Source organism: Engystomops pustulosus, chromosome 2 (assembly GCF_040894005.1).
Source record: "Engystomops pustulosus chromosome 2, aEngPut4.maternal, whole genome shotgun sequence".
Taxonomy (NCBI): domain Eukaryota; kingdom Metazoa; phylum Chordata; class Amphibia; order Anura; family Leptodactylidae; genus Engystomops; species Engystomops pustulosus.
The window spans coordinates 57,308,595-57,316,422 of record NC_092412.1 but is presented as its reverse complement, the minus strand read 5'-3'; the positions used below and the strand labels follow the sequence as shown (position 1 = coordinate 57,316,422).

The window sequence follows — 7,828 nt, the reverse complement described above, 5'->3', positions numbered from 1 at the left end:
ATGTTATTCTTTATCCAACTGTAGACATGACCGCAACCCAGAATTATGTGCTCATCCGGGTCATGTGTTATGATTATTGCATAATTATGATTTATACAATATTTATGACAACTTTCATCAGTGTTGTGCCCGTTCTCTTCTGTCTTCTTTTTTTTCTAATTCTTATATTTTCCATTAAAGTACATCGATAATATTCTTTTAGTTTTGTGTTGGATATTGTGCCTATAAGGAAATCTACACTAATAACAACATTCAGCCTTCTGACAAACAAGACCTTGAGCAATTGATTCCTGGCTGTGGAGGAAAGGGTTAAGCCGTGCGGTGCCGCCCCTGTGCTGTGACAGCGCAGCGTGTGAATGGGGCACAGCTCAGGAGGGAGGAGGCAGTGCTCGTCAGCTGCTGGGACATTCCCCGCTCCCCACCGCCCTCCCGGCCGGGGAAACTTGTCACGTCCTCTACTGTGTTTTCCCCCAGTTCCTCTGACTGGAAACTGCGTGTACAGAGACAGAGCTACAGACCTGCAAGGTAAGTACCTGAGTAGCACATGTGTGTGACACTGACAGCGGTGAGTGCCCCTCTCACTGCCTTGTACTATACAGTTTCTGTTACTGACAATCACTTGTTGCTGTGAGCAAAGGTTATAGTAACTATGTGGCAGCTCCTGTGACTGGTAACTAGTGTGTCTGATGGGGGTAGTTGTATATTCAGCTTTTCTCTTCCATATTACAATATGTCCCTGTCACCTTCATGTATAGGCATATTCTCCACATAGTCACCCATGTGCCGGGTCGGCCGCTCGCTGGGGTTTCTGAGAAATTGTCCCAGCCCTGAGACTTTTCCGCTGTCACACGTAACCTGTCACACTGTTTTATGTGACGAGGACTTTGCGCTTCAGAACATACAATCTATGGTAATAGGTAATATAAAGTATTGGCAATATATGTAACTAAGGACAAGGAGATACAGGATTACTGTACAGGAGTTGTACAACTTGATTATCCCATAAATGTTACAATTTTGTTCCTATTATAAGTGATGTGGACGGGGATGTATCCTGGAACATGTAGTCCACGCTATATAACTTGTCAACTCTGTCAAGATTAAAAGGAAGACTTCTGGGAAGAGCAGGAAAGTCTCCGGCTGCTATTATGTATTAGGAAGTATATCCCTCTCCCCGTTCCTGATCCCGATATCACTCCTGGGCGATGTTATAGACATCAGCACTGGGAAGTCATCCTCCTCCAAGCGGATGAGTGACTAGAAGTATCTGCACATCTGGTCTAGGGGGTCTGTGTTTCGGTAAAGCTTGTTATAGAGCAGGGGGAGCTGAGGGGAGTATGCATAGTGTCCTATCTGCAAGCTGCATGTTATAGAACAGGTTGAGCTGAGCAGAATTTTCTTAGTGTCCTATCTGCAGGCAACATGCTATAGAGCAGGAAGAGCAGAACAGATTATACATAGTATCTTATCTGTAGGCAGCATATTATGTAGCAGGGGGAGCTGGTCAAATTGTACATATTGCACTATCTCTGTGTATTATGTTATAGAAAAGGAGGAGCTGTGCAGATTGTGTGTTATGTCCTATCTGCAGGCAGCATGTTATAGAGCAAGAGGAACTAAGCAGATTGTACATAGTGGGGCTCATTTACTTACCCGTCCCGTCACGATCCCCGCTGTGCGTTGTCCAACGAGGATTCGGGTCTACTGCGAGTCACTAAGATCTTGCCTCCAATTTCCTGCATGTGTCACTTCCCCCGCTGAGGTCCGCTGGAGTTCACCTTCTTCTTCCCGGTGCAAGTAAGTGCTGATCTTGCGGTTTGTCCGAATCAGTTGGGTTGTCCGACGTCCACGCCCCCTGATTTGTGTTGCATGCAAGCCGGCGCCGATGCGCCACAATCCGATTGCGTGCGCCAAAAACCCAGGGCATTTCAGGGCAAAACGGGAAAAAGTTGGGAAACCCGACGAAAATGCGTCCGACAGACCCTTAGTAAATGTGCCTCAGTGTTTTATCTGCAGGCAGCATGTTATAGAGCAGGAGGAACTGAGCAGATTGTGCGTAGTGTTCTTTCTGCAGGCAGCATGTTATAGAGCATAATGAGTTAGGTAAATTGTAGTAAAACATGTATTAAAACTTATTTAACAAAACCTCTGTTTATTTTGGGTTGTTGCCATCCAGGAGACAAACCTACTAGGTTATTAACAGCCCTTTAGGTATCAGGGTGTATGCAGAGATCACAGTCATTTATTTGGACCACCAACTGGACTGGAGAAGGTTTCATTTAGCTTTTTACTACCTTTTCCCCCAAAATGACAGCAATATCTCACACACCAATGTAACTTAGTGCTCTATGTTCAGCTACAATTCTGGAATATAAATCCATCTTCAAAGTCCTGTTGCTACTAACAAAACGCACAAAGATGTGGTTATACAGACCTCTGGGACGGCTACTGAACAATGTCAGCAACTTTATATTGTCCAAGTGGGTTAATGTGGTTGTTCAATGCTCTATTGTTACCATTCTGAATGACTACCGACTACTCATCATTTGTCCCTGTTAATGCATTATATAATTTTGGGATGAAACAAGTCACAATGTGGGCTATTCTTCTCTGGTGTTGCCAAAATTGGTTAATCTATGGGAGTTCCTTTGCTCCTCTTCAGATGGGGGGGGGGGGTGTCTCATGGATAAGACCCAACATTGATCAGACACTGATTTCCTATCCTCTGAATTGGTGATAAGTTGTACATGTGGCACAGCAAGTAGAAAAAGTCTGGGGATGAGAGACAGATTTGAGGTTTTTTTAATGGGGATGGGATAATTTTCTCTAAATAAAAAAAATCTTTGCCACCATTTGCAGAATTTTTGGATATATTTATGAAATCATATTCGTTTTTTTTTACTCCCTGCCTTCTAAAAACCACAGGCTTTTTATTTTTCAGAGTAGTTTGATGGCTTTTTTTTTAATAGGACAGCTTGTACTTAATAATAACATCATTTAATTTTCATTACAATTTGCCTGGAACCTGAAAAAAATCAGTGTTGCTTTTTATGGTGGGTCACTCTGGTGTAAAAATTATTTAACCAACTAATATGTAAAGAGACTGGCCACCAATACAAATGTTTAGCAGAGTAATAAGTACAAGACCCTTATAGGATCACCCATTTTGTACTTACCCAGTATACTTTATCTGAAGTCTTGGGGAGCTGTGGGTCATGTGACTAGCCAGCATCAGAAATCTGGACTTCCTGGTGGCTTCTGGTGGATCAAGGTGGCTGTGCACTCATTACTGTGTCATATCAGTGGTTGGGGTGGGGGGCGCGTGCGGATGTCCTTGGAACGCCCCTCCAAACATTAACGTGGAAGTTGTGCTTGCATAGGGAACATGCTTACCGTAATAAGCGTACAGTCCCCCTGATCCCCCAGCTCCTCCGAACTACAGAGAATGTTTACTGGGGTAAGTAAATTATGTGTAAACTATTAGGGTCTTGTGCTTACCCTAGTAAATTTGTGTATTAGTGGCCAATCCCTTTAACCATATTTATGATCACAATGTTACCACATTGCTATATAGTTTATTTCTGAATATCTTAAAGGGCACCTACCACCACAAATCTACCTATAAAGGTAGATTGGGTGGTAGGTGCATCAATGGGACGTGAGGATAGCCCTTTTAAGGGCTAATCCTCACGTCCCCTCACTTTTTTGGTAACTTTTATTCCACATATATTTAAATTTACTTATGCGGCTACCGGGGCGTGGAGTAGCCGCATATGAGATTACATGAGGCGGCTACTCCACGCCCCGGTACCCACTTTACCCCTCCTACTCACCCATCTTCGGCGCGCAGCTCCGCATAGCTGCGCGCCCTCGTCCGGCGACCCTGCCGTCTGCGCATGCGCAGAAGAGCAGGCCCGCGCCGAAGATGGGTGAGTAGGAGGGGTAAAGTGGGTACCGGGGCGTGGAGTAGCCGCCTCATGTAATCTCATATGCGGCTACTCCACGCCCCGGTAGCCGCATAAGTAAATTTAAATGTATGTGGAATAAAAGTTACCAAAAAAGTGAGGGGACGTGAGGATTAGCCCTTAAAAGGGCTATCCTCACGTCCCATTGATGCACCTACCACCCAATCTACCTTTATAGGTAGATTTGTGGTGGTAGGTTTCCTTTAAAGTATAAATGCCATTTACAATTTTAATATAGTGTGTGGGAGAGTTAGGAACATTCCTGTGATATTTTTTTTTGTGTCCTTGAGTTATAAAGAGGGTCTTCAGTCTTCCCTTAGCAAAGTATTGACTAAGCGTTGCTAAGGAAAGTCCATCATTAGTCTTAGTATTGTAGGTATTGCCGGATAAGGGTATCTAGTATTACAATCATTCAAGTCTCTGCAACCTATCTCCATGCTGTGTATACAGATTAATTGATCTTTCAGCCTTCACTACTTTCTCTTATCACTTTAGTTAGCATCATTACTCACTATCTCTTGGCTAGATAATGGGTGTTGGGATGTAAGCATTGTGCAGTCAGCGATCTGTGATAAGGGCAAGTAATGTAGGCTAAAAGTTCTATAAATTGCTAAAGAAAGCTTCAAAGACATGAGGGAGGCACATTACACTATCATTATACTACTAGCCGGCATGTCACACTCTATATAGACTGAAGGCAGACAATCCCTAGTAGTTAGATCAATGTCAAGGAGCAAATTTACACCATCACACCAGAATAATGAAATATTCTGCAAAAATGCCCCCCCCCCCTAATACTCTGTGGGCTACGCACAGGTACCTTGATAACTGACCCATCTAGGGGGGTCTGACCACAGTGCTGAACACATATATAGGGATCCTTTAAGAGTTACACACATGAAGGCAGAAACCACCTTTACAAGTCCCCCTCGTCCATATTGTACACATGTAATATTAATGCTAGTTATAATAGTGATGAGATTGTAATGAGGTTCTGCTGCTTCTCTACTTCACTATTAAATATAAATGAATGTGAGTTCCAGGGAAATTGCATATGTAGAAACACAATGTAAGATCATTACATACTGTATGTATTATACGGAAAGAGATACTGTATTGGGATCCTCTGCTTTCTAGTCTCATTTAGGGGTCTTGTACCAGGCAGGAATAAGGCTAAAGCAGATCTTACCTGGATATTGCAGCTTACACTGGAATCAGTGGAACCTAACAAAGCATCTGGTAACCTCACAAGTCCCAATTATAATTTCTGTTTATAGGAAGTTCTGACCAATTTTGTATAGAACTTTTTTGATGAGGGCACAGAAAGAGATGATATAGCTCCCATACTACACTTCATCTCATACTTATGGTCATTGTCTTGTTGGAAGGTGAACCTTCGGCCCAGTCTGAGGTTCAGAGCTCTCTGGCACGGGTTTTCATCCGGGATATCTCCGTACTTGGCCGCATTCATCTTTCCTTCAATTGTAGCCAGTCATCATGTCCCCGAAGCATGACGCTACCACCACCATGTGTCACTGGTGGGATTGTATTTGACAAGTGATGACCAGTGCCTGGTTTTCTCCACAGTCGCCGCTTAAATTAACACCAGAAAGTTCAATCATTATCTCATTAGACCACAGAATCTTATTTCTCATGGTCTTGGAGTCCTTCATGTGTTTTTTGCAAACAGGGGCTTCTGTCAGCACACTCTGCTATAAAGTCCTGACTGGTGGAAGGTTGCAGTGATATATCACTTTATAAAAGTTTCTTCCATCTCCTTACCTTATCCTCAGAGATCAGTCATGGTGATCTTGTGGTTCTTCTTTACCTCTCTCAACAAGGCTCTTCTTCCACGATTGCTTAGTCTGGCTGGACGGCCAGGTCAAGGAAGAGTTGTGGTCGTCCCAAAATTTTTCCATTTAAGGATTATGGAGGCCACTGTGCTTTTAGGAACCTTGAGTGGTGCAGAAATTTTTTGTAAACTTGGTCAGATCTGTACCTAGACAACTCTTGATGCTCATGTGCACATGTGCTGTCCGTGTATCTGTGGAACCAGGTTTTTGCTATTTAATTTTGCAAAAAAAAATAAATAAAGGCACTGACAAGACTGGGACTGAAGAAGGTTGAGTTTTTTGTCGGAAAGGAAATGGACACACTGGGGCATATTACTTGCAGGGTCACCAGATTTCTGAGAACTGTCTATAATGCAGTGTGCACCAAAAAAAAAGGGTCGCGTGCGCCACAATCCCAGCGCACACACTTCTTCTTAAATACATGTGTGAGCCGTTTTAGCCCTGAAAACGGTGCACAGTCTGACAAAAGTCTGTGCGCGACCCTTAGTGTCTAAATAAGCCCTTAATAAGTGAAGAAATATGCTGGCTTGAAATTATGATACGTTTAATTGTTAAGGCCTCATGCAAATTGTGCACATTGTGGGCATTTTGTGCACGTTGCGGGCCACAAGCAGGGGAACATTTGCCCTGCTTGCAACCCATTTGACATCAATGGGTGAGCAACAATAGAAAATTACTGCCTACGTCGTAATCATGGGCAGAAATAGAAACTGCTGTGTAATTTGCGGCACAGGCAGTAGGCTCAGTCACAGCATGGTGTAGGCGGCCAATGGACTCCTGGCCGGAATAAGTACATGTGGCCTAACTGAAATGTCTGATTCTGCTGTTCTCTTGTGTATATGCTTGTCCTCCTTGCTTTAGTATACAATGCTTGTAGAGTCATATTAGTCCTGCCTATAACCTAATCTAAATATCAGGGGTGTACCTAGTACCAGTAGCTGTTGAACACATGGTGGAAGTAGAGATGAGAGATTTCTAGTCCTGCCATCTTGCTTTCCCCTCCCTTGAGATTTTTTATGTGTACAGTGTGCAGTATAATATGTATAAAATGGTGCACATGCTTCAATCTTTAGTGTGCCAGGCTGGGCCCCCTGACACTGAGGGCCCCATAGCAGCTGCCATGGCTGCTAGTCCTGTAGTTACGCCCCTAAACAGGATGGTTATTTTGCATCACTTAATAAGAAAATACCCCAATATACATGTTGTTAGCAGGGCAGTATGACCACAGAATTGTGACAGCTGCTTTTTAACCGCTTCATTTAGTTTCCTTTCAGTCTATAGGATACTGTATCTTGCTCCATATGGACACATATTCTATTAGTACTTAAAGTGTGAAATGTGTAATGCAGACTGAGCTTCTCTTAAGCTCTTCCCTTACTCTCTGTTTTTGTCATCTTTTAACATATACAATGAACTGTTATTAACAGTTCTAAAAATATAACTGGGACATCTAGGTGGAAGAAAAAAGGCTGTACTGATCTCTGTGGAGATCTCTTAGTCCAGCTACGACCTACAAATCTTGTCAGAATGATGACATCACATTGTCTGTACACTTTGTGGCTCGGATGGCATCTGGTCTGAGCGGTCGTGAATAGCACCTCTTTGCTGAGGTGATACATGCACAATGAATGTGACCAAATACGGTGTCAATTTCCTACATGTAACATACCTTGTCAAAAGAGCTGTAATGCATGACCACTTGTTTGTTTGTGTTTATAAAAATCAAATAAAAAATATCTGATTTAAAAATAAAAAAGCTCCAGCATTTAGAGAGTCAAGAATATTGACTTCATGTATCCCCCTGTTCCTAATTCTTCCATCTCTTCCATCACTTTGCACTGGCTAGTCCAGGGATGACATGCCAACATCTCTCTGCAGCCTATTACTAGCTGTATCAGTGACATGACCTATAGTATGTAATTCACTCCAGTTTCTCCTGTTTGAGTCTCAACATCCCCAAACATATATATCCCAAAATAAGGAAGCAGCATTTAGATACTTTAGATCAGA

The 7,828-nt window shown here is 42.9% G+C and overlaps 1 protein-coding gene across 2 annotated transcripts in view; it reads left to right on the top strand.

Annotated features, from left to right (window-relative positions):
• Window positions 1–367: 367 nt before the first annotated feature.
• Window positions 368–7,828, top strand: part of VDR (vitamin D receptor) — a 120,020-nt gene continuing 112,559 nt past the window's right edge. Inside the window, exon 1 of one of the 2 annotated variants that reach the window (XM_072134718.1) lies at window positions 368–525. The gene's annotated coding sequence lies outside the window, so the exon portion shown is untranslated. The remainder of the gene's footprint in view (window positions 526–7,828) is intronic. The other variant, XM_072134719.1, reaches the window with a different exon arrangement.